General features: G+C 42.7%; 1 long non-coding RNA gene across 1 annotated transcript in view; it reads left to right on the top strand.

Annotated features, from left to right (window-relative positions):
- LOC147711955 (uncharacterized) overlaps nt 1-23,762 on the top strand; it is a 216,337-nt gene extending 192,575 nt beyond the window's left edge. The window contains exons 3-5 of the long non-coding RNA XR_015295730.1: nt 10,144-10,311; nt 23,138-23,209; nt 23,476-23,762. This is a non-coding gene — a long non-coding RNA (uncharacterized LOC147711955). The remainder of the gene's footprint in view (nt 1-10,143; nt 10,312-23,137; nt 23,210-23,475) is intronic.
- The last annotated feature ends 3,067 nt before the right edge of the window (nt 23,763-26,829 follow it).

Genomic DNA, 26,829 nt, shown 5'->3' with positions numbered 1-26,829 from the left:
TACCCCAAGAACCAGGATTCCTATACCAGGTAAGCTGGGTACATAGGTGCGCTGTGACATCGGAAAACGCTGTAGACCACAATGGAGGACTTAAAAAAAATGCCGCTGGCAAAGAAGGTGAAAGTGTCCTGTGGAACTCAAAGGTGTACTCAAGATGAGGGGTACATACAAGCAGAGGGGACAGAATCTATGCCACTCAGGAGTGACCAGGAGGCACAGAAGATGAATGGCCATCTATGTCAGAGATGCAGGAGAGTTGACAGTGCCCTTGAAGTTGTAGCTGTATGGACCATGCGATGCTGAGGAAGACCAGGAGTCGTTCACGAGCTGTACCACATCGGATGTCAAGAGCCAAGGGGTCAGTGTCCGACAGGGGCACCAATAAGCCTTGGCAGTGGCAACCTATGTAGTAGTCAAAAAAAGTGCAGTGTCGGGGACCAGCAAGGTCCAAGTGACTCACCACGAGCAGGTAAGTCAGAGCAGGCCCTGAGCAAGCAGGGAAGCCCACTGTAGCCAAAGAAGACCCTCAAGAGGACCCACAGGCCGGAGGCACAGCAGTTGCAAAGGGACCTCCAGCAGTTTCACCAAAGAATGAAGGCCCATTGCGCAGAGGATGTGGTGCAAGCGAAGATCTTGGCTGCCGGATATGCTTGAAGCTGGAGATTCTTGGAGCCTGAAGATGTCAGGAGGAGAGAGTTAACAAGCCTTGGCAACGGCAAGTCGACACGGTGCACAGCGGTACTGCTCCAGCGGTTCCGATGAGGGATACTGACTTCCAACTTGCTGTGATGACAGGGCAGGCCTCAGGGGAGTTGCAGAACCACCACCTATGTTGCTGGACCTTCCAGGGTCTATAGGAGCTAAGGACAGCAGATCAGTCAGCTTTGATGCAGTGCCTGCAGATGCAGAGAAGTAACTCCTTCAGTCCAGGCAGATTTCTTTGGGTCTTTTGGATAGCTACAGGCCTTATGAAGAACCTGTATTAAAGATACGCACAGACGTTGCAGAAGACTTGCAGGACGACGAGACCAGGAGCAGCAGGCGTCTTCCCAGTTACAGTCTCGATCCCAAATAGAAGTCCAGCGAAGTCCAGAGTGCGCAGACGGTTGAAGTTGAAGTGGCTTCAGATCTGAATCTTGTCTCACGATAAATCTAGGGTCCCACCCAAAGGTAAGCCGTTAAGTACCCCAAGGAAAGGGTTGGAATGATTCAGGGGTCCCTCCCAGAGCAGGGTCTGGACTTTAGGGAGAATACTTCAATGTCCTTTGCCCAGTTTCGCACCAGTGCGGGAGCCCATGGCTCCCTGAACTGGTATCAACCGGAGTATGCAAGAAGGGCACCAAATGTGGCCTTCAAAGCAGTCTAGTGACGCTGGCAAGCTCCCCCATCCTGTCCCAATCCATTAAGTCCTGTGACAGGAAACCTATTGTCATGCCTTCCCCTTGAGGAAATATAAATTTTATGGTCAAGAAATGTTCCCTAACATGTACCCCACCGTCTCCATGTACCAGCTTAAGTGCATGTAACTTCCCTCCTGTGCCAGCTATGAAGACGCAATTACATTTGCGTCCAACGTTAACATGTCCTATTTCAGACCCACCCTGAACGGGTTGAATATTCCGTTTCTAAGTATGCCTTGCCAACGTCTTTTTGTGGTGTATTTTACACGTTTTCCAGCCCAGGCAAAGTAGGCCCTGAATTCTGCCATCAAGCCTTTTCCTGCCTTCAGACTCTGAAATGCCTCAGCCTGGGCCGGCCTCTGTACCCGTGACCTCTGCCTTACTCCCTGCGCGGCTCACGGCGCTTAGCTCAGCCTGTTGCCTGCCAAGACTGTATTCAACCTTCGAATTATCTGTTCCGCTCCTCAAAAATACATTCCTGCCTACTAGTTTAAGTAAACATCCTTCCAGCTGCAGAGCAAAGGGCCCGGCCTCACTGTCTCCGTCCAAGTAATTCATAGTTTCTGTTACCATGGTAGGCCCATGCCCCCTCGCATCTCATGCAGACACCTAGACGCTTATACACGCACTCACAGTCAGTATAGAATAGCCTCTGTCCAAGAGACCTTTTCCTTCTAGATAATATGGTTCCCAAACATCAGATATCAGATATGATATAGGTACAAGTTGATCTGACATGCCAGACTTCTGTCTTTTTCCGCTAGAGTAAATGTCAAGTCCCCTGCACCCTCCAGTTCCACGTCAATCATACGTCATGCAGCTGCGCGCGCATCCAGATCTCAGATTTCTGCTGACATTGCAAGATTCTGCTATGTATCCACCCCTTTGTGACACTTACATGTGACGTTTCTAGCACACTCCTCTATGATTCACGCCTAGTTCACGCCTTCTGATTACGTATTGCTAACACGTGTGTGCTCTTATCTTGTTTCTCTCAGCTGTTACGCCTACTGTATTGGTTTCCAGTATATGATTTAAGTATATAAGCTATGTATTGTCAATAAAGCATTGCTCTATCCCTTCCTGCACCCCAGTGGTGTCAGGAACCCGATATCCGGTACCAGAACCATTCCTTTTTAAGGAATAAAACCCCTAAGAACTCTAACACCACGGACTCTGCGTCTTTCTTTCCGATTGAGTTATTTTTGTTTAAGTACTTACCTGCATAGAAATTAGGACGGTAAATCAAATATTTACCACACCCTGCTCGAACTTGACTCAGCAGCAGGTGGTCAGAATCGTGTCTCTGGTCAGCAGAAGCCATAGTTTGCTTTCCGTGTCTAGAGCACTGGTACCGGGAGCACTAAGGGCCTTCCGGGAGGAGCTTTACAGTGCATTGAATCATACATCCCATGCCGTTTACGATGTGGGGGTATGATTCCAACATGTTTGATACCAAATACGACAGGGTTCGTTACAGCCAGTTTAGAGATAGCCATCGTGTAGTGATGCATGGCCACTCTATGTATCATAATGGCTGATGTACTTACAACCTGGGAGAATAAACTCCGAGGGTTGTAGGGGTGTCCGACTCATGCAGAGGTATTCTCACACTTATAACCGAGCATCCTGCATTCAGGATTGAAAGGCCTGCCTTAGGTGTGACTTATAGGTTTTAAGTGCAATCACCACAGATATAAGGAAACTTATATCTCTCGTAAGTGGTGCTAGCATCAGCTTACACGGGCTGCAATGGCAGGCCTGTTCACAATTTGAGTGGTCTCTCATGGGTGGCATAATACATGTTTCAGGCCATGGGAGACCCCTGGTGTACCTATGCCCTGGATACCTTAGTACCATATACTAGGGACCTACAAGGGTGTGCCAGTAGCCAATTTGGACTGTACCTAAGTATTCACCAAGTCCAATGTAGGGAAGAAGCACAGAGACTGGGGTCCTGAATAGCAGGATACCAGTCAGACTAGTCAGTAAATCACCAGCACAAGTCAAAAAAAGTTAATCCACTGGCAGTCATCCCTGTAAAGGTGTTGACAGAAACTTCAGGTAATAAAACATGCATAATAAAGCACATTGAAAGTGGTGCCAGCCACCCTGGCTGACACACCTGAAAAACCAAACTACTGTACTGCTGACCACCTCACGTGAATCGCCCAGCAAGGTTCGAAAAAGTAAAATGAGAAATAACACACTCTTCACTCTTGCACATAAAGTACATTTATTGCGTCTGTTTGCAAGGGTGCTTATATGGAAAAGACAATGCAGCTACTATATACATTACACTGTCCATCAAAGGCAGTTCGTGGAGATATAGAGTGGACAAGTCATGTGAGCAGACAAGACACACGGCCCTATGAGGGAGAGTGTGTTAGCAGAGTAAATGGGCACTAGGCGGCCTTGTAGTGGAAGGTGAGTCTGTATTGTTGCTGGGTAAGTGGAAGTCCCTTCAAGAGGGGTACTTCTAGGTGGTTGCACTATTGGCCACATCTGCTGGATTGAAGAGAATCATGTGGCAGATAGGCTCACCTTCCCTTTCAAAAAGTTTAAATCATTATGTCAAGATTCAAAAACTTCAATCTTGGGTTCCCCACCTGCCACTAACTGCTAGTGTTTAGATGTCTGTTTTCTCCAATGCTTTAGTATTTTCATGATACATCAGTAGAGGGTTAATTCCACACTTTAGGTCATTGAATAGTTCCCCTTTTTTTAAACAACTGGCTGACCTTTCTAACTCGCTTTTAACTGCCCTGTGCACACAGGCAAAAGCCACCTGACGCACCGGTCTCCACCTATGAACTTTGAGCTATGCATATTTTTATACCTGGATTCAAAGTACCCACAGGGAGCCATGTGTAGCTTTCAAATGTAGCATTGCATGCTGGTTAGAAAGGCTAAATAGTTTTCATTTCATTTCAGCTGTAACTGTGGACGTGTGCCCTTGCTTGGTTGGTGCGGAGCCCAGTGAACCCGTTTGCCTTGAGGCTTACGAAAAGCTGCCCTGAGGAATCTAGCTTGGTGGCCAAGTCAAAGTGGCATGCTTAGTCAGTTGATGATAGGACACTTTGTGCCGGAGCTAACCCAAAATATTAATAGCCCACTAACCCCACTGCCAGGGAGATTACATAGGCAGGGATCAGAATCCCCGGGGCTGATTAGGAAGAAGTTTACATACCTAGGGTGGGACGCGCACCATTCTGTCGTAATCCGGTTAATTTCCATTGTATCATCTGTAAATAGGTTTATCCAGATTTCTGGAATGCCTTCACAATAAAGACATACTGTTCCAGTGTCCTAATTTCATTCCTGTACAGCACCTACACATCTGACAAGGTCAGAGCATTGAGAGACCGAGATAAATTTGGCTTGATGGGTTATAATTAATCCATGCGGCATGCACGGGTTTTAAGCTATGATTAATGAGACTGTGGCATGTGGTCACCGCACACAATTTGAGCTCTTTAAAGGCTTCACTTGCTAGCACATCAGAGGTGACACACTCGTTGTGTGCCAGACGAAGAACGCGGTAACGTAATGAAAGGCACGTTTTGCTGTCAGTGATAGTCCCATGTAGCAAGGACGAGAACGATAAGCGTGACAGGAGATGCTTCAAGGATGTTATACTTTCTCCTTCCTCCAGGTTCATGCGTGACTCTTCCCCTGCACGTGGAGGGGTATTAGACCCATTAATTCATGTTTCAAAGAGTTATCATAAGATTATTATTCACCACCCAAATTATGCGTTCTGTGCCAAAGGCGAGGGTGCATGAGGCAAAGGGCAATTATGTAAATGATAATGCCCACTAAAATGTCCATTGGAACACAGTAGAATAAAAGAAACTGTTTTCGCCATCAGTGTTTTTTTTATATATAATTTTCCATGAATAATTGGAATTTAAAAAATACACCGACATTGACTGTTTGGTTTTCTGACGTTTATTCTGACATACAATTAAGTTGTTGGGTAAATACTTATTCAAACAACATTGAAAACGGCAATGTTTTGGAGATCTATTTTTTGGGATCAGATTATGGAAGGAAATATGTTCTTCATAGTGATTGGCCTGGTTGAGTGTCCAAAGGCACACTGATGAAGGCCTTAAAGTGAAAATGGAAGGAAAACAGTAATCACTGCAATTCTTAAGCATATGGTTGGGGTTGTTCTTCAAGTAATTGTTCTAATTTTGTTTTGGTACACGATTTGAAACTGCTGTAGGGTAATTTATATTGATTGTAGACGTATCAAAGATAAATGTGAACAATCTTTACAACAACATTAGATGTTGAATAAAAATGCTAGTCTAGAATTCCTTGCTTCCTATAAAGAGACCGCGCTTAATCAGATTTAACTCATTTCATCTCGATATATTTCAAGAAATACTGTTACTGAGAAACAATTTGTTTAAAATCATTTAAATAAAAATGTCATATTCTGTTACTGTGTATCTCAATAACAGCTCTTCGGTTGACAATATTTTTTATTGAAAATGGCATAGTTTTTCAATACAGTCTTCATCTACTGTCGAAATATCTTTTTGTAAATGTAAATGGATACTTGTATAGCGCACTACTCACCCGGAAGGGTCTCAAGGCGCTTGTACGAATACCGCTGTGGAACCCAGCCTGGCTTTCCCTGTGAGGCGTCCACTCCTGGGCACCCCCAAGGTGGAGGCCAGGCATCCTTAGCGTTGTGGGGGCCGTTGTGGAGATTAAGCAAGCTATTGCCCAGAGTTGCAGAGTGGGATTCCATGATTGGAATAGGCACCGAGGCAAGAATTATCAGGTCCGTGGAATTTTTTGAGTCCAAGACCCGCCAAGGCGGGCAGTTGAACCCTGGTCCCGGGCTAGATCTCTGCATCAGGGTCTGCCGCTCTAATCATTGAGCCACACTTCTCTTGTCAATCCATCCATAAGGGTTCTTACAAATATCTGACAACCAAACCTTACCAGTAACCCGATCCTTGCCCAAATCCCACCTTTTATTTAACTCTTAAAGAACCCAGACCGTAATCCTAACCCTAACTCTAAATATACCCAAACATAGCCTCTACCGTAACATAGCCTCTACCCTAACCTTGATCATAAGTAACCCGAGACCTATTTTTACCCTAGTCTAGCCTTAACTACGGCACCTGCCCATTTACCAACTCTTATTTGATTCTGACAGACCTAAACTTGACTCAAATTGTTGCCATGACAGCGACCCATTCCACACGTTGACCCTAGCACATATCATCAACTTTGTCACTAACCTAATACTAGCTTTGCACGGACTACAACACTAATCTGTAACAGTACTCAAACAAATCACTTAATCTCAACATTATCTATTGCCATTTCGCAGCCCCACCCCATCCTATCTTTATCATTTTCCCTGAGCTGATATTTGACTCTTGTCTTAACCTTAACAGCAAAGCTGAATATAACAATGTTCCTAACCTAATATTGAGATTTCATTTCATTATCTTGGTTTGTTGAAATATTTTTCTTTCACTAGAATTTCCCTGATTTTGTTTTTCAATTAAATATTTTCATTCGAATGGTCTTCTTTGAAATATCTTTGGATGACAAAGCATGAAGCTGTCCCTGCTCTAGCTTCTGGTGTAAGCCGTCTGGAGGTTCAGAGTCAGCCCCTGCCCTATTGTTCTTGGATGTTGTCATTGGACTTGGATGTCTGGTATCCATGTCCAGAGCAGTCCCTTCTGCTTCAGGTGCCAGTCCTCAACTCTCATCTCCTGTTCGCCTTCTGCTTTGAGTTGTGTCTAAATAACATACTAACATATCCGCCACTCAAATTACTTTCATATTTCACTATATTAATTCACCACTAATACTTTATGGGTTCCAGAGTAGGGTGCTATGTGCTGAAAAAAGCGCTTCAACACCCCATCAAGGGCAGCAAGCACTATATAAATGCAAACCTTTTCCCCTCTTCCATCCCTCCACTATTCTTCTCAATCAAAATAACTGACTAACATTTCACTCAAACCACTTTCATATTTCACTATACAAATTCACGGTTCCATGTTTAAATATCGATAACAAAAATATAGTTTACAAAAAAATAGATGTAAAAATATTGATTACAAAAATATCGACTCCCTTTACTTAAACAGGTAAGTACAAAAATATCGACTCAAAAATATAGATGTAAAAAATATAGATGTAAAAAATATCGACTTTAATAAATATTATAACTTAAATTAAATAATTAAATCATATTAATATTATTAACCAAATAAATTACATTACATTTAAATTTTAACTATTTATAACAAATGAACTTAATTTAATCAATATAAACTTAACAAATGTGTACATATACATATATTTAACACATAAAATATATAAAAATAATAATACATACATATAATAAAAGTATAAAAACATTAGTAGTTAAAACATTTGATAGCGAAGGGGTAAAAATTACTATTCCCACTCCAGTGAGTGCAACAGTAGGGAAAGCGCTGGATAGCGTAGGAGTAAAAATTACTATTACCACTCCAGAGGGTGCAACAGTAGGGAAAGCGTTGGATAGCGTAGGGGTAAAAATTACTATTCTGACTCCAAAGGGTGCTACAGTAGGGAAAGCGTTGGATAGCGTAGGGGCAAAAATTACTATTCCCACTCCAAAGGGTGCAACAATAGGGAAAGCGCTGGATAGCCTAGGGGTAAAAATTACTATTCCCACACCAGAGGGTGCAACAGTAAGGAAAGCGTTGGATAGCGTAGGGGTAAAAATTACTATTCCCACTCCAGAAGGTGCAACAGTAGGGAACGCGTTGGATAGCGTAGGGTTAAAAATTACTATTCCAACCCCAGTGAGTGCAACAGTAGGGAAAGCGTTGGATAGCGTAGGGGTAAAAATTACTATTCCCACTCCAAAGGGTGCAACAGTAGGGAAAGCGCTGGATAGCGTAGGGGTAAAAATTACTATTCCCACTCCAGAGTGTGCAACAGTAGGGAAAGCGTAGGATAGCGTAGGGGTAAAAATTACTATTACAATTCCAGTGAGTGCAACAGTAGGGAAAGCGTTGGATAGTGTAGGGGTAAAAATTACTATTCCCACTCCAAAGGGTGCAACAGTAGGGAAAGTGCTGGATAGCGTAGGGGTAAAAATTACTATTCCCACTCCAGAGGGTGCAACATTAGGGAAAGCGTTGGATAGCGTAGGGGTAAAAATTACTATTCCCACTCCAAAGGTTGCAACAGTAGGGAAAGCGCTGGATAGCATAGGGGTAACAATTACTTTTCCCACTCCAGAGGGTGCAACAGTAGGGAAAGCGTAGGATAGCGCAGGGGTAAAAATTACTATTACAACTCCAGTGAGTGCAACAGTAGGGAAAGCGTTGGATAGCGTAGGGGTAAAAATTACTATTCCCACTCCAAAGGGTGCAACAGTAGGGAAAGCGCTGGATAGCGCAGGGGTAAAAATTACTATTCACACTCCAGAGGGTGCAACAGTAGGGAAAGCGCTGGAACTCAAAACAATAAAAAAACAAACTATCACATTTTTTGTTAAATTTAATTTACAATATAAACATAATTAATATATACATTTAAATATATTATTATTAACAAAGACCTACACACCTAAAATTAATTACTCAATTACATTTAATATTTACTATTTAATTAATGAAAATTAAAGTATTTTTTTAATTAATTAATTAATTAATTGACAGCTTTCGCACCATATACACTTATTAACACCAGAACACAAACCTAAAATTATTTACTCTTTTACAATTAATAATTAATTAATGATAATTAATTTATAAAGTATTTAATAATTAATCAATAAAAATGTAATTACTTCACACCATTTTCACATATAAACTCCACTACACACACCTAAAATTAATTAAACAATTAACATAATTATTTAACATAATTAATTAATAATTGACGAATTGAAATTAATTAACACATAATTATTAAACAATTAATATTAAAATAACACTTTAATTAATCAATTAATTTTATATATTTAAATTACTTCCCACCCTATTTCCCTATAAACCCACAACCCGCTGCAGAACTAATATTACAAAATTCAACATAAAATACATTAATAACTAATAAAATTCCACAACATATAATAAAATGACAAACATTTCTCATTAAAAACACTAAAATACATAACATTATTAAAAATTCGATATTTTTGTAAACTATATTTTTGTAAACGATATTTATTACAACTATATTATTGTTATCGATATTAGTTACCTGTCAGTCGATATTCTGGTCAAACTATATTTTTGTTGTCGATATTTCTTCAATTCGATATTTCTGCGGGGATATTTATGTCACACGATATTTCTCCGTCGATATTCCTTCTCTGCACCCTAATTCACCACTGATCCTTTATGGGTTCCCCAGTAGCGTGTTAATCACAAAAAAGCGCTTTGATGCCTCGTCAGGGGTAGTAAGCACTATATAAATAGAATCACATCCAATACAATACTCTGACGCATTGCATTTTCCCTTCCATGCCTTGTCTTTATCCCTTGCACACTCTTGACCATTTCTGTTCCCGCTCTGCTGGATCTGAAAGCATTTTGGAATTCATATCACATTATTTCCATTGTTATTGCTATGTGGTTATTTTTCTCACTTATGTATTTAACATTAATTTCAGTAAAATAGTTTATTACCTTGACTATGTAACTTTAAATCATGGTCTTCTTTCCTTTAATTTGATAATTTTCCTTTTTTTGTCCAGACAGGTACCTGTAAAGACGACGGCTGCATGAAGTGCATTTTGAGGGACCATGATTGAGCAATCCTGCTAAACACGTTGCTAGATTCTCTCATTGCTGAAAGAAAGATTTGATTACAAATGAATAGCTATTCACGTGTTGGTTGCCTTAGCATGCCTCTTGAGTGAAAGGTGAGACTGGACATTAGGGCATATATTTACCAGTGTGGGTACTGACGTATGATTGCATGCCTCATCCTCAGTCCAGTCTAAAATTGATGGTACTAGTATGTAAAGAATCTTGACATGCACACTTCAGATCCAAATCCTTCAGTCTCAAACAGTCTACCAATGAACACATATACTAAGATATGAGGACCTGTGGTAGAAGCAGGAAAAGGGGAGTGTAGTAAGAGGGAAACGAGAGACATAGGACTCCACCCTCTGCCTTGCCACTTCTGGGGAAAAGCAACATATATGTATACATAGACTGGAAATCCAATATCTTGTGCACAACGTTTATTGATGTATACATGTGCATATATACGAGTGCAATTTCCTCTAAAGAATCTGTCTTGTTCCTTCACTGGAACTCGCAGCAGAACAGGCAACCCCATTCCTTAGTGTGTAGATATTATATCCCAGTCTTTGGAGATCAAAATAAATACTCCAGGCATAGTTCAAAGTTAATTTTCAATCACGCATGACTTCAGGATACTTCTTTGTATCCCTGTAATCCAAACTGTGCAAAGTACAATCCTTTAGGAAGCAAGAGGTCTTTACACTTGAAAACCAAGACCTCAGTTACAAGGTCCCGTGTGCAGCACCATTGTGACATGATTTCCTAACAAGGACACCATGCACTATGAGAAAAGTACAATTACCTTAGTCGCTCTCTGTGCTTTAGTGTTTGTGGCTTATTAGGACACATAGTTCATGGTTGGTGCTCTGCCACCCCATGCATTCTCCACGTGTACACAGCCTAAATACTTTTAGCACCAACTCTCTGTAAGGACTGACAGCATTTCCTTCAATGAAAGACACTGAGCATATAACGCCTAAGGTAACACTTCCCATCACTTGGACTAGGGTTAATGGTAAGAGGCCCTTCCAGCCCATTTCCTGACCACAACCTCATTTAAATGCAACTCCTCCTGATGCAATTACTCACAACCGATATCAGGGCAAGGAGGAAACCGCAAGAATAATAATGAAGGAACCCCCAGGATTAGTACAAATGGGAACACTCTCTCATTGCACTGTCTGGAAATGTGTATAGAGATTCTGAATCACCAAGAGCACCTGAAAGGTTGACATGTTTCAGCTCTTAAATTATACAACGTTGGAGCCGGGGGTTTTCTTCATGCTTGAACCTTTTAAATATTGGTGCACAACGAAAGGGGTCACAATGTGAGCAGTAATAATGAGTTAACATTATAGCAAGAAGCTCAAATTGTGTCTGTAATCCAAGAGTAGAATGATTTCCGTTGCAAGGAGACTTATTGAAAATATTACCTAGAAGGTCCAGAGACTAATAAAAGCTGTAGTTAATATCAGTAATTTTCTTTATGTGCAAAAATGGGTGTCACAATAAACAAACACACGTGTATGACAAAGTGAACACAACCGATTTTATGGAAACCCATAACCTCTTGCACCGGACGCAAAAAGGTTTTAGACCCGGATGCAGTACTGCGATGGCTCTCATACTGGCCACGGAAGACCTCACGAAAACTTTAGACCACGGAGGTCAGCTGCGCTCATTCTTCTCGATCTGAGCGCAGCTTTCAACACAATATCCCACTCTATCCTCCGACATAGGCTGATAGCGCAAGGTATCAGTGGAAAGGCATTAAAATGACAGACCTCATTTCTTGACAACAGAAGCTTCCAGGTCAGGTAAGGACCCTGTTTATTGGAGGTCCATCATCTCAAATACAGAGTGCCCCAGGGCTCATTCTTGGGTACAACTCTTTTTAATGTGTATGTGCAGCCCTTAGCCCTGCGGTTCCCAAACTGTGCGCCGCGGCGCCCCGGTGCGCCGTAATGAGGTGCCAGGGGCCCCGCGCACACTAGGGTGACCAACCGGCCGTAAATTCCACAGGCCTTTTTCTCTGTAAATTTGGCCATCACAGGGAGCAGCGCTGCTCCCTGTGAGAGGCCTCACCTCTGCTGCTGGAGGCGCCTCGCACTCCACCTCGGAGCACGAGAGCAGCCCCTCCCGTCCATTGTCATTCAGTATGCCGCTGATTGCCCCTTACTGAAGGACAATGGGGCAGTCTGGGGGTGTGACACCATGTGGCGGCCTCCTCCTGCCTCAGAGTACAGAAGGGCATTCTGTACGATAAAAAGTAAACGTCAACGTTAGAAAACACTTCATTCAAAGAAGCCTGTAAAATAAGTTTAAAAGAACAGGTTATCGTTCTCTCACTGTCCTGTCATTTTAGAACTGAAGTATTTTCAACATTGTATTCTACAAAGCCATGGTTGCTCCTTTTTTTTTTTAAGGAACTAGCAACCATTGACAAAGCCAATAGTCCTGGCTTGTTGGGGCGTAATGATACTTGCTGTATTATATATCTGGATGCAATGACAGAGACAACATAATACCAGTGAGGCAGAACACTATGCTAAGTTCATATTTTTAGCCTAGGTGTTTTAAGCTGCGCTCTTAATTACGTCAAACGCCCCCTTTGAAGAGACCCCCCAGTTTTTTTACACTGCTTAAAGCCCTGGAAACAACACCATGTTACAGTAACCTCACATCCTGGCACTGTGCATCATTCATGACTTCTACGTTTTCAGTCTGCCTATGTGCAGGGGCATAGTGAACTCTCCACCACCGCACCCCACCCCTTGCTGTCGTTCATTCTTGATGGGACTCTTCTGCCTGCCACTCTGCAAACAAAGGCTCAGCTCATAATGTGAAAAGGTGGGTGAGTAAATAAGTGAAGGAATGTCTGAATGGCTGGATGGATTACTGAAAGGATGAATGCATGAATGAAAGGGGGAATGGATAGATAATGAAAGAAAGGATGGACGGATGAGTGAATGAATGGAAGTATGGATGAGAGAAAAGGTACATAGATGGATGTATGGGTGGAAGGGTAGATGTATGGGTGGAAGGGTAGATGGATGGGTAAACGTGTGGATGGGTGTGTGAAAGGATGGATGGATGAGTGAAAGGGCAGCTGATGGGCGAGTGAATTGGTGGATGGGTGGATGAATGAAAGGGTAGATGATGGGCAAGTGAATGGGTGGATGGATGAATTGATAAGTGAAATGGTGAATGGATGGATGAGTGAAAGGGTGGATGTAAGGATTGATGAGTTAGTGAAAGGGGGTAGATGGACAAAAGGATGGATAGATAAGTGAAGTGAAAGGGTGGATGGATGAGAGAACGGATGGCTGGATGAGTGAACGGATGGTTGGATGAGTGAAAGAATCGATGAGTAATAGGATCAATGGATGGATTCTCGAATGGATGAGTAAATGGGTGGGTAGATGGATGGATAAGTGAAAGGGGGATGGAGAGAGAAAGGGAGGATGAATGACTGAAAGGGTGAATGGGTGGAAGGATAAATGACTGGGTGAATAGATGAGTAAGTGAATGGGTGGATGGATGAGTAAGTGAATGGATGGAAGAGTGGATGCATGGATGATTGTACAGACGGATGGGGTATAAGGGTGGGTAGATGAATAATGGATGGATGAGTGAAAGGGTGGATGGAGGGATGGATGAGTGAAATGATGGACGGAAGGATATATGGTGGATAGGTGAGCAAATGGTTGAATATGTTTGGATATAGATGGGCACACAGATGGAAGGACAGACCTTTTTAGTGTAAAAATAAGGCTGGGGATACTGATTACGACAGACCAAACACAATGTTCCATTTTCTCAGAGCAGGTCTCAGTACCAAAAGGTACCGAAAGCAGCAGCTGGCAATAAATAAGGGTTTGGGACCAGGTACTCTGTTGGGGAAAAAAACGATGAATTGGGATGCAGCCAGTGGATGAGATTAATAATTCAAGCATTCCAACCAATATAATACCTTCATTGCGTCCCAAATACTTTAAGGAAGATAATAGGAGGTACACACCACCCACCCACCCACCCACCGGTAAAAAAATGGTGGGGAGCCACGGCCAACTGCCGATTAGGTCAGGGGAGCCACAGGTCAAATAAGTTTGGGAACCACTGCCTTAGCCTATATTATCTTTTCTTCTGGTTTCTCTATGGGTTCTTACACCGACAACACCCAGATTCATTCATTCATTGAGATTCATTCAGTTTCAGTGGCACTGAAATCAGTCTGACAGCAGATAAACTGTCTATCTGCTTGGAACAGGTGAACAAATGGATGGCAACCAGCTGTCTTAAACTAAACGGCTGTTAGATGGAGGTCATGGTGGTTGGGAACAACCCATCTCTCTGGTACCTCTCCTCTGGCCTTCATGCCTGCGTGACAGCCCTTCCCCTAAATTGGAAGTAAAGAACTTGGGAGTTTTCTTGGATAAAGATCTCACCATGGCCTTCCAGGTCAAGAAAGTGTCAGGGACAAGCTTGGTCTTCCAGGAGCCCACAGGAAGTCTCTCAAATGGCTCCTTGAGGAAATCCAGAGGCCTTATACTTTCTCATTTTGATTATGGCGACTACAGTCCTACCTATGTTACCAGGAAATTTCAGGTTATTCAAAATGCCACAGCCTAAGTTTTGCTGAGCCTTCCAAAATCACAGTCTGCTCGACCGGCTCTAACTAGTCTTCATTGGCTCACGGCGCACACATCCTTAATCATCTCATTGTCCTGCTTAACAATGCAAAAGAGTTAAGGACGAACAATCTCTTCCTTCTGGTCACTCCCAGAATCAAAAGAGCAAGAAGTGGAGGGCGGTCCTTTGCATATTTTGATCCAATCTCTGGAACTCCCTCCCTACTCACCTAAGAGCTGACAGCAACCTGCTCGGCTTTAGAAAGCGACTGAAGCCTCACCTCTTTGTCTAATTAGCGTATTAGTTATCTCATGGCCCCTGTTAGCACTGGGAAGTTCGTCTATTGGTAGCCATGCAATCTACAAGAAACTGTAAAGTACCATAACATAAGATAACTCAAACATGTAAGGACAAAACCTTGACCACACATTATACGAATATCATCTTAAAAAGTTCTATTTTACCACAACGTGTAGTATTGCTGTCTCCTCACATACATGTTGGATGGTTTGGAGACAAACTAGAGAATATACAGGCAAACTAACCATTATGAGACATACTTCAGTAACCAGTTCACAAAACAATGCAAACATTTTGCAAGATGGCCACCAGGTGAGGAGCTCCGGCCGGGAGCTCCCGGCTAGGGATTGCCTCTTGGCTTTTATCCCCGGGAATCTGCGCCCTTCCGGGACCTCTCTTGCTGACATGGGCTTTTCTTGCCCTATGGTCCTTCCATTTCACCTTCTGGCCATGCCCATGACCAATGGAGCGTGTTTTCTCGATGGTGGAGCTGACTACTGCCTAGTCGTGCCTCTCCGCCTGACACGAAGACAGCAGTGCAGCCTTTGCTGCACACCGTTTGATCGGACAAGACGGGGAATTGGTTTCGGTGACCACATGCTGTGGGCCATTCTCAGGAGCCATTTGGCCTCGGTTGTGCGGATCTGTGGTAGAGTGGAACATCATTGAATTGCCTGAGTAAGAGGAGCTCTCACTGAGCACAAGATGGCGGATTGCTCTTTGGCGGAGCTTGCTGCCGACCGAGTGCGGATCTCAAACGGAGTTCAACACAGGACTAAACGGGGCATGCACCATACAAGGCACTCTGATATTTTGGTTTCTCTGAGCCCTGTATGTTTCAGAGGCTCGCTCCAGTTTTCAACTCAGCCTGACCCTAAAATAGTAACTGCTCAAAAACGCGATGGACTTAAATGTCTGACGAACAACAACAGTGCAGGCTGCATTGCTGTCGAAACAGATAGGGGCCTAATTTCTATTCCGAGTGCCCGTTGCCGGATGTTCATGGCGTCCTCACTTCTCTTCCTTAAGGTACAATTTTCCACCGTTGTTATACAGTATGATCTTTGCTCCAGTGAGCACTGCTTGTATGACCTGACCCTAAGATGGCGTCCTTTTGTGAAGTGTGGGGAGCGCTTCTCCTTCCCTTACTGGTCTACGTGCTGGAATCCTTTGGTCCTGGGCAACTCTCTCAGCTGTGGTGCCTGTTTTTGTAGGGTATGAACTATATATATGATATGCAGTATCTTCATTCCGGCGAGCTTTGCTTGTAAGGCCTGACCCTAAGTTGGCGTCCATTCGAAATGCACTGGGATCGCTTTCTCCTTCCCCTGTTGGTCTGCGCGTCGGAATCCTATGGTCCTGGGCAAGCGTTTCAGCGGTGGTGCCTGTTTGTTAGGGATTGAACTACTTCTGGGCCGTTCTCTCCTGAAACCGCTTTTCTCTTGGGTGCTGACCCTGACCTTAGGATGGCGCCTGCATTTTGGATCTCTGAGCATGTGATGAGTGATGGGATCACCCATGATCTGAACTGAAGCTGCCGCAAGACTAATAAGACTCAGTCCTCTACCCTTTTTGCCCTAAAATATGTCGCTTGGCCTCTACATCTTAAGGATCTCCCCCATGGGACCCATTCTCAAACAATTTCGAATTGGATGCCGAGATGACCCTGCATGGTGTTTACTATTGGCAATGGACCGAGTTTCTATGTCGCCCCACTTGGGTTTTGGTCCCACTTGCTCTAACTTTAGGGGCCCCTTGAGACATGTTCCTTTCATTGCACGGTATACCTGAACTGATCTGCTCCCCTGCCTCCTGCTTTTCTCCCCTCCCTTTTTTTCCCTCCTCCCTCTACTGAGGTCTTGACCTCCTATGTTTGATTATGCAACAGTAACTAACGTAACCATGCAAATCTGTTATTCTTGTTGTTCCCGACTGCGGATACGTGAACAACATGGCTGATGCCCGGTGGAGCTGCTAGACAGCTATAGAGGAGATTAGCCCAGGTCTTCCCCTCGGTCGTCACCTACCCAGCCGGACATTAGGCATAGTTCTCCTTGTCTCCCCACTTTGTCTCCTTCTGCCCACTCCCTCCTACGAACGACTATAAAGTGTTCTTTTTCCTATGTTTTTATTATGCTCTTGTAACGGATGTAATTTGTAACTTGTAACATAACAATCCTCATGTAAAGCACTCTGATACCTCCGGGTCTATCCAGCACTATATAAAACTCAAATAAATAAATACACAAATAAATATGGCAAGGAGGGAAAACTCATTCGCAAAAATTTGTAGTTGAAATGTGTATCCTGTAACCAATGTTTAGTGATCTCAGATGTAAAATAATCTTTTGTCAAGTAGTGTTTAAGAAAGGTGCAATCACAAAGTAAATTAAACCCTCAACTGGACTATTCTAAAGAAATTATGTTCCATAGTTCCAGATTATGTGCAATTAGAATAATATTGAGAAAAACATATACAATAAGCATCCTAGGAACAATCAAGCATTGCTAAAATCTTTGCATGGATCATTTGAGCCATTTAGTGAAACACAAAGTGGCATTTTAGCAGAAATTTGCTACTCTGACATGACCATAACTTTCTCTCCTGCTGATCTACGTTTTCAAATGAGACAGGCCCACATTTGGTGTCCATGTTTCAAGGGTGAGTCTATGAGCAGATAGAGACAGCATGCCAGTGGCATCTTTTGCAGAAGTCCCAGAACATGCCAGGTTACTAGTACCCTGAGGTTTTGTCCTACTGCAGAGCCCAAACATGAGCCCTAAGTATACCAATTTTGCACTTGAAACTCCTGTTAGCAAAGTTGAGTTGTTCGTCCAAGCCTTACTTCTGGAGATGATGTTGTGTTAAAAACTGAGAACTCCATGGAACACCCAATACCAATCAATAAATCAATGTCCAGCCAGTGCGTTTACTTGCAAAAAACTACTTTTCTTCTAACACACAAAACAATACTGTACTTAATCATCATCAGAGGGCACATTAATTGGTATACTGATATTTCAGGCAACAATCACTGCAGTGTAGGTGGCAGCCTAGGCTGCTTCTACAAGACGGGTCCAAGTAGCAGTTCAATACAAGTCAGGTATTTTGCAGGTAATGTTCATGGGGAGCTCCTATAGACCTGGTTGACCTATTCCTAAGAGTTGTAAATACATAATCCTTAAAAGCGATTGTCGCCTCCCTCCACCTTGGTGTTGTGCCATTGCATCCTACTTTTCCTGCCTTTGGGTTGTCACTGTGGTACAGGCTAGGCCTGCACATGATCATAGGCAGTAAAAGCATCACCACTCTGGGAGGTGTGCATCCTCACACAGCCGGCCAAACAGGGATCAGCACATTGACTTCACATGGGCCTAGCGGATTTGCTGATGTCTGTGTCTAGGTCACGTGAAAAGGCCCAGTCAGGTGAGCATCAGCAGTGCCAGTGCCGGTCATGAAGAGACTCTGGTTGTGCGTCTCGCAGACAGGTTGGTCTTTTTTTGTTGGATCTACCTTGCGCCAAGACACAAGCCCACCACCTAATCAAAGCTAGGAGCCCACCTCGGATCACAGTGGTGACTGTCAAGTGCTGGCCGATGTCCCTTTTAAGGTGCAGAGCAGCTTCCTTCTTGGAACCACACTTGTTTTATTAGTGGGACCTCTGTTTGTAGTTATGGTTCTTTATCAGCAACCTTCTGGTCTAGGTGCTTAGTTTCTTTGGCTGTAACCCTCAAAGCATGCACTCAGATTCCATGACCACTCCACAGATTTGAGCTTTCAAGCTTCATTACATGCTGGGGGATAACTTGGTCTTCGAGGGCACACCCTGTGGGTAAGCAATGCAGGTGTTTTCTTGAGTTGCAATGGGTAGCTTCTGTCTGACCTACCTCAGCTCCTTCGCAGTCAGAACTACTCACTTTTAGTCTTCGTCTTCTCCATTTAAGTGCACCTATATTGCCCCTCCTTCTCTCCAATGCCAAAGGCAGCATTTCCAGACAGCCTATAAAACTCCTTAGGTTTCTAGTTACAAACTGGCAAAGAAGAGTTGGCAGTCAGTACCCAAGCCCTAGAGCACAGAGGAGTTTCCTGTTTACCACTGCTCTGAGACCCCAGATTCTGATAGAGCGATCTTGACACCCTGGCTGGTAGACTCTGCACCATGCTTGCACTAAGTTTGCAGACAGAGTTTGTGTATTCCATAAGTCCACTCTGGGCCTCGGTTCAGGCAGTTCCTGACTTTTGCAAATTCACCCTAGACGGGTCAAACCACAATCTTAGTATCATCATGCTAGCAGGATGGTGGATGTATCTCCCATGGTGTGTGGGTAATTTAAACATTTTTAAAGCCCCTTACTGCCACATTTTTCTCGGCGGTAAGTGACAGTAAAAACTACCTATTCAATGGCGAACTCTAAATTGGGCTGGTGGTCGAATGGCCAAATGCTCGACGGCTCATACTCTGTTCGACTGAGTATTTCAGCAACGGAGTTGGAGTAGTTTCCATCCCTGACATACTTAAACCCTGCCTGACTGTAAATCAGGTGGGCGGACCTTCAGTCTGGGGAAGAGGATACTCTGTCGTAACTCTGCCAAACTCTAAATCGACCCACAATCACTTATTTTGTAGAAGATGCCACTAGTATTGTTGCTCTGTGTTGAGTGACTGGAAGGGGAAAGCTAGTACTATCTCATGAGGCCCCGTGAAGCAGAAACTTGGAAGTAGGGAATGTATACATGTATGACTCCTGTTTGCCTACCAGAATCACTGTTAGTACTGATCATCTGTAGTTACTGGATGTTTCTTTTTCTTTGTTTTCTTCCAATGGCTCTCCATGATAATACTGCATATATATATACTATGTCATCTGGAATGCCATCCTTTCACAGGCACAGCAGCATGCATTTGCATTAATTTCACTTTCAAGTAGCAGCTGAGGGATGTATTGGTTAAGTCCAGTAGGCACCATTTAATTAGGAGCCTCGTTCCTAGATTGAAATGGATGCAGGTGCATCCCATGTTCTTTCAACATTCTCATTTGCTTGATTACTACTTAAGGATGCAGGTGTGTACAGAGCTCACATTATGTGTATGACAGCAGAATATAGAGCTGGTATTGTGTCCACATGTGACATCCTGTATGTTCAGTGGATCATGGCCGATCCTCTACTGGGTAGCTGTTGTTTGTTCTATTTGGGCGAAGAATTATGGCACTTAGACAGTGTGGAGCTCGTAGTTGTACCACTTTACAATCTCTCTTCATGCAGTGTTTCATCCGGGTGAAGATGCTTTGCCTGCTGTGGGGGCCACTGCTACAGGTTAACAATAAAAGCGCTGGGACACTCCTAGGAGTAGCCGAGCGCTATAAAAGATACAGATAACATAACATAACATAACATAACATAACTGCAGAAGCAACACTCTAACCTCTCCGTTCCACCCAGTTACTCCATATCTAACTACTATCTGAAAGCTGCTGATTACATGATCAACTCTCCAGAAACAATGAATGGAGGTAAATGCAATTCATTCAACTTAGTTTAGGTCATCACAGTCTATAAATCCATAGTTACAATGTGACACCAGGTTCAGGGATTTGAACCCTATGTAGATCTTTAAGATGTCGTTTGAGTCATCTATGCCTCTGTATTTTGTTTACATTCCTGCCTTCTAATGAGCATGATAACCTATGAAATTATTGGATCAGATGACAATATTCCTCACTCTCGTGCCAAAGGGATTTCCAATATAGTAGACCAAAAGTCTGAAATGTGGTTGCCATTGTGAGAGCTCCTCACCTAAGATGTGATGAGGACCAACATTCCAGAACACAGTAAGTTCAATACTAATTTAACCAGAAAAGCATATGTTGATTGTTCACTACAAGGGACATAATGTCACAGCAGCACCTGCCAATGTTTAAGCACAAGAAACCTAATGGTGTGGGGTCTCTACGTATGGATCTCCGTGTGAGGGGACTCAGTCTACACAAGTGGTGAAGTTCTAAGAGGCAAAGTTAGTTGTACAAAAGCAGGAAGAGGACTAGAACTTGTAGCAGGCCTCGCCTTTTTGGTGTGGGGACAAACTGATGTTCCCGTGTTATGTTACCAGCATTTGTAGAGCACACAACTACCACGTATTGCCCAGCAGCACTTTCATAAGGCAGGGTGAAGCACAAAATAGTGATGGATTGCAGCTCAGATTGTATATCTTCAGCAGCATATAAGATGATGTCACCAACATTTGCTTTTTAACTCAGTTATAGGTTCCTATCATTAAGTAACACTAACATTGTGGGAAGAAATTGTTAATCTATGGTAGAGTGTGCTGGATAGGTTGACCTTCCCCTTACGTGGTGCATTCGGTGTTGTACATGTATGTATAGAAAACTAATTGGTATTAATGCACAGATGCTTTTCAGTAGAAGCCCCAGCACTCCTCTGAGTCACCTGGTGATTAATACAGGCACTCAGACGTGAACACTGACTGTGAATTGGTGTATGAAGTTAATTCTACATGTGCATTATTGCTCAGGGAAGTAGAAGCCGCCCCAGACAAAAGATTATTTGAGAGAAATGCCCAGTGCTTCATTTGATGCTCACTACTAGGTACGTGTGGACAAGAGTCAGAAGTGGCTTTAACAAAATCAGTGTTAGAATATTGGGGTGCTGGGAGTTCCATTGAAGACCATAGTATGATGGTAGAGCCTCTGCTCCAACATTCCAATGTTTCCATTTCTGATTCTCCCTTTTTTACTTCAGAGCAAGCCATACTTGGTGCCTGATTCACAAAGATCGACGTACACTTTTGTGTACATTTATGATTGTTTGCTATTCTCTAAGGCATTTTACGAGTAGTATCTTTACAACTGCAGACTTTCCTCACATAAAAAAGATAGGAATATCCTACTTTTGATTGTGCGGAGTCTCCACAGTGGTAGAGATAACACTCGTAAAATACCTTTGTGAATAGCAAACAATCATAAACTTACACAAAGCGTACATTTTCCTTTGTGAATCAGGCCTATAGGAGGTAAAATGTTCTAAAATCATTATGAGGCATATTACCAAGCAATAGCGATAATTATCGCTATGCATGGTTAGCGGGTAAAATTATATCGCCAAGCACCGAGGATTTTTACCGCTGAGATACCTTGATATTATCAAGGTTTATCTCAAACGCGGTAAAAATCTTGCGAAATTCATGAATATCGCTGAAAAATCTGCGATATTCATGCATTATCGTGACAATGCTCTTAGCCATGTTATCCACCTTACATTGGATAACATGGCTAAGAACTGCTTTTGGCAGGCGTTAGCTTTTGGAGATATTCGCGCTTAGCGCGAATATTTCCAAAAGGAGATAACAGAAGATAGCGATGTTAGCGACTGTTTCCAGTCGCTAACATCTTGGCACGCCCACTTTGCATGTCATTAGGGATAATTATCGCTGACATGCAAAGTGGGCCCCAAGATGATCGCTATCTCCTTAAAGCTGTCGCTAACTGGTGTTAGCGACAGCTAGGTAATAGGGCGATAAAATGATCGCCGCTTTAGCGGGAAAAATTCCCGCTAAAGCGGCGATAAGGCCCTTGGTAATATGCCCCTATAATCCTTCTGCCTCCGCTATACCAGTTATTAAAAGCCAGCTTCCTCGTTATCCATGGCCTTTAACTAGTTTGTCCACAGCAGCAGCAAAAGTGTTGTTATACCCATCGCATGTTCGTACACCCATATTAAAAGCCAACTAGGTCATAAGTAAGTAAAGGCAGTGCAATTGTGTACCCGCGTCTGGTTTACCAAAATACATTTAATAGAACTGTTTGAGTACAGTCGACACATTAACAAGATACCCAGTACACGTGCAAGCAAACTGCTTGTAATAGTAGAAACGCTGATCTGTGTTGTTGGTAAGGTCTTGTATGTTGACAGCAGAATGATGTAGTAGTGACTGGTAATCGTGACAAGTTTATTTAAAAATGAGTGTTTTCTCTACATTTGCCTAGATTTTGATTCACTATCTTTTGGTGGATGCTGGATGGACGAACAAACAGAATCCTCAACTGGGTTGCATTCTGGTAGGTATGTCCAGAGGATGTTAAAGTTATAATCTTCATTCCCAACTCTCCCAAGATTTGATTACAATAGTACATTTAGTAGTGACGAATCTCATTTTGAGATATCTTCTATTGACTCTGGCATATTTATCAGTATTTTTATTAACTGTTCTTATCACATTTTTTTTCCTTCCTACATACGGTTATTGGAGTTTATTAGGCATCTCATAATATCTATGCTGTGTGGAGTTACCTTAATGAACAATAAAACATTTTTTTCATAAAAGGTTGAATATTTGATGTTTTTCTGCGGCATGCGATTCATTCAGGAGGGCAATTCTTGGTTACCAACAGACAATGCAAAACCTTCTGTGACTCGTCGTTATCATGGTGGATGACTTTGGAACTCAAAGGATGAGACATACACGCTATTCTCTTGGATGAACAACAGTGAATGTTATAAACCCAGCAGGCAACGCAGGAAGTTTCACACCCACAGCTTTAAGTGCAATATTTGCTAGAGGAAGACTGTGACCCAGGCTGCCAATGTTCAAGCCATCGAAAAGCATATGAAAGCAACTGTCTTTTGTTGTAAAATAAAGAGAATTCGTTTTTTTTAATTTTGTGTTTTTCCGTGTTTTCTTGTCTTGTGGTCACTCTGCAGTGTTGGGTCACATTGTGTATGCTTACATGATGGCCATGTTGTCTCTTCCAAGGGAGTTCTGGAGGGATGCCCAGCTTGACGACGTCTTCTGCTTCATTTGAGGAAGAATTTTACAGTGTCTATCTCAGAAAATGGAAGTTATCTATGACCGCTCTTGAAACTCACTCTCGTTCCAAAAAAGAGTTTGTGTGTGGCGACGGCTTTGATGAATCTGCCTCCACCCTCTTGCCTGGGCCCCATCAGTACCCCTCTTCTAAATCCGTGAGGAATAAAACAATACCATAGTGAAGACAAATGCTTATTGCTGCTTTAGACAAAGCATAAGAAAAAACATTGGAAGCAGTGGCGGGCTAGACAAACTGCACCTCAATCATAGTTTACACATTCTGTATAATGTCCTGTGCACTACTTATCCAGCACCTGCCGCTGTTCGGTGGCACTGTCCAGCAGATCAAAGATTATAGCACATGGAAAGGTGCACCAGCAAATATAGTAGAAGTCCAATATATATTCAGAATATGTTCTTTATCATATTTCTTCTATAATCAGAATAGATCAATTAAGCCAACGCGTTTCGTTCCAACTACTTCTGAAATTTCCTCAGGTCTTAAAGTCATAACATGCAAATGCAATCTTAGATTATTTATAGTAACAGTCCGTGCAAAATATATAAAAATAGTCCTTCACGATAATTCTTAGGCAAAGTTGGTATATCTCGGCTTGTATTGATTGAATTAGTATAAGTCTCAGTTCTATACCATAATACGCATCTTTCACCCATAAGTATTGGAGAAACAAAGCTTCACAGACTAATATTATATATTTTGGATGGACTGTTACTATACATAATCTAAGAATACATTTGCATGGTATGAATTTAAGCCCTGAGGATGTTCCAGAAGCAGTTGGAACGAAACGGGTTGACTGGATTTTATCTATTCTGATTATAGAATAAATATTATAAAGAAAATATTCTGAATATGTATTGGACTTCCATTATTTGCTTGGGCACCTTTCCATGTGTTACAACGCTACATGTCTGCCTACATCAAGTCCTTATTTGCTGCTTTTAGGAGCACTTGCTCGCATTTTCCTGCCAACTCAGAGGTTGTCCTGATTCAAGAGTTATTAACTGATTCTAGAGTAAACAATAATAGAATCTTAAGGAATGAAACTTAAGATGTTACACTAAGTCCAACACATTTTGCAGGAGATCTTCTGGAGGAACTTGTTTAAGAACTCATTTGTCATGTATCTGTTGGCACCATGATCTACAGTATGTCCACAGTATTGCAAAAAAGCACCACCTCCCATTTTATAGATGCTAAAAAGATATAGAAAATGAGGTTGTCAATGGGTGAAATTTTATATGTGCTTTAGAAATAGAGAACACAATTAGACCCTTTACAGGATAAAATAATTGTACTGAGAGATGTTCTGTATCCCTATTTATAAGTAGGATCTAGAACTAGTTCAGTAGACATGATAGACAATGTAAATTGGACAAGCAACATTGTCACTAATCTACTGCTTTGGGAGTGGATGGTTTTGACAGATACAACTGTTTGCAGGTTATTGATAGCACTGGTATATAGATGAGCCTCTGGTGGTGGGAGTCGAAACCTATTGCTGGTGCTGCCTGTTTAAATCAAGGATGCTATTGATGAAGAGCAAGTGTCTTCTTTCAGATAAAAAAAGATAAAGGCCTAAATCTAAAAACAAAGTGATATGTCCTTTTTTATGAGTCCAACAATTGCTTTCTGTAGGCAAAGAGAAAATAGTCATAGATTAGGGAATGTGGAAATCCCTCCAGTGAAGGGAGCAGAAGGTCCTGGAACCGAGGAAGCTGTTGGCTGTCGGAGAGAACCCCAGTTCATGATGGAAACTGAAAATTCTTGTGGATAAGGATACTCATTTGTGAGGGATCCCATTCAACTAGGAAAATTGGACTGGATCACGTAAGTAGTTCATTCCTGTACATTTAATTTTTTTTATATGGGTGCTACTGCTGTACAGCAGCTGTAACCTACTGGAACAAAGGCACCAAAAGTATCTGATGGCCTCCCGTTGACACCTTGCTTCTAGGACCCAATATGTCTGACACACTGAGTACTGCCTGCACCACATTTGAGGATATTATTTGGACGCCCTGTGCAGGCCTCCTGGAGATGTTTTTCAATGCCGCTTTTGGTTTTACCTGACTAAAATTATTTTGCTTCCAGAAAATTTACAAATTCCTAAGGTTGCCTGTGTTATTGTTATTACACACGAAGCCTCACAAATTTCTGGGGACTTACTTCTGTCAGTCCATTGCTAAAAAGTTGAGCCGAGTTCACCATCACTGTTCACTTAAATAGATTTTTCTGTTTGGGCATAGGAACCTCTGTCAGAGCTAAAATCTAGGCCCTGGCCTCGTTCTGCGAAAGCAGTTTTACGCAATTACTAAAGTTATTACATTCTAGATACTCTTTGCATGCACGAAATCAAACTCACTGTCAAAAATGTTTAGTCAATCAGTAAACCATTTTGAACATATAGGGGCCTATTAGGATGACGGGCGGACTTTGTCCGCCTGTCATCCTAGCGGGGATTGGGACCGCCTGCCATAAGGGCGGGGTCCCCTGGGGGGTATTAGGATGTGCCCGCCTCAGTGGCGGGCACATCCTGCATTTTTAGCATTGTGGCGGGCGGTGCTCTCAGCACCGCCTGCCACAATGCTAAAAATGCATTTCAGCATTTGCATAAACAAAGCGGCAGGCACCGCGCGGTGCCTGCCACTTTGTTTATGCAAATGAAGGGGGGTACCACAGGAACCCCCAGTGTGCAACTCCGCCCCTCCTTCACTCTGGGGGCCCGCATGGGGCCCCCAGAGTGAAGATCGCATGCCTTTCCGTGGCGGCATTGCCGCAATAGAAAGGCATGTCTGAAAGCCCATGCTAATATCGCTGGCGGTGTCTAATAGACACCGCCACCATAT

The sequence above is a fragment of the Lissotriton vulgaris genome, chromosome 5 (assembly GCF_964263255.1).
Source record: "Lissotriton vulgaris chromosome 5, aLisVul1.2, whole genome shotgun sequence".
In the NCBI taxonomy this organism is placed as follows: Eukaryota; Metazoa; Chordata; class Amphibia; order Caudata; family Salamandridae; genus Lissotriton; species Lissotriton vulgaris.
The sequence above is the reverse complement of the archived record's forward strand: the minus strand, read 5'-3'. Positions and strand labels throughout refer to the sequence as shown.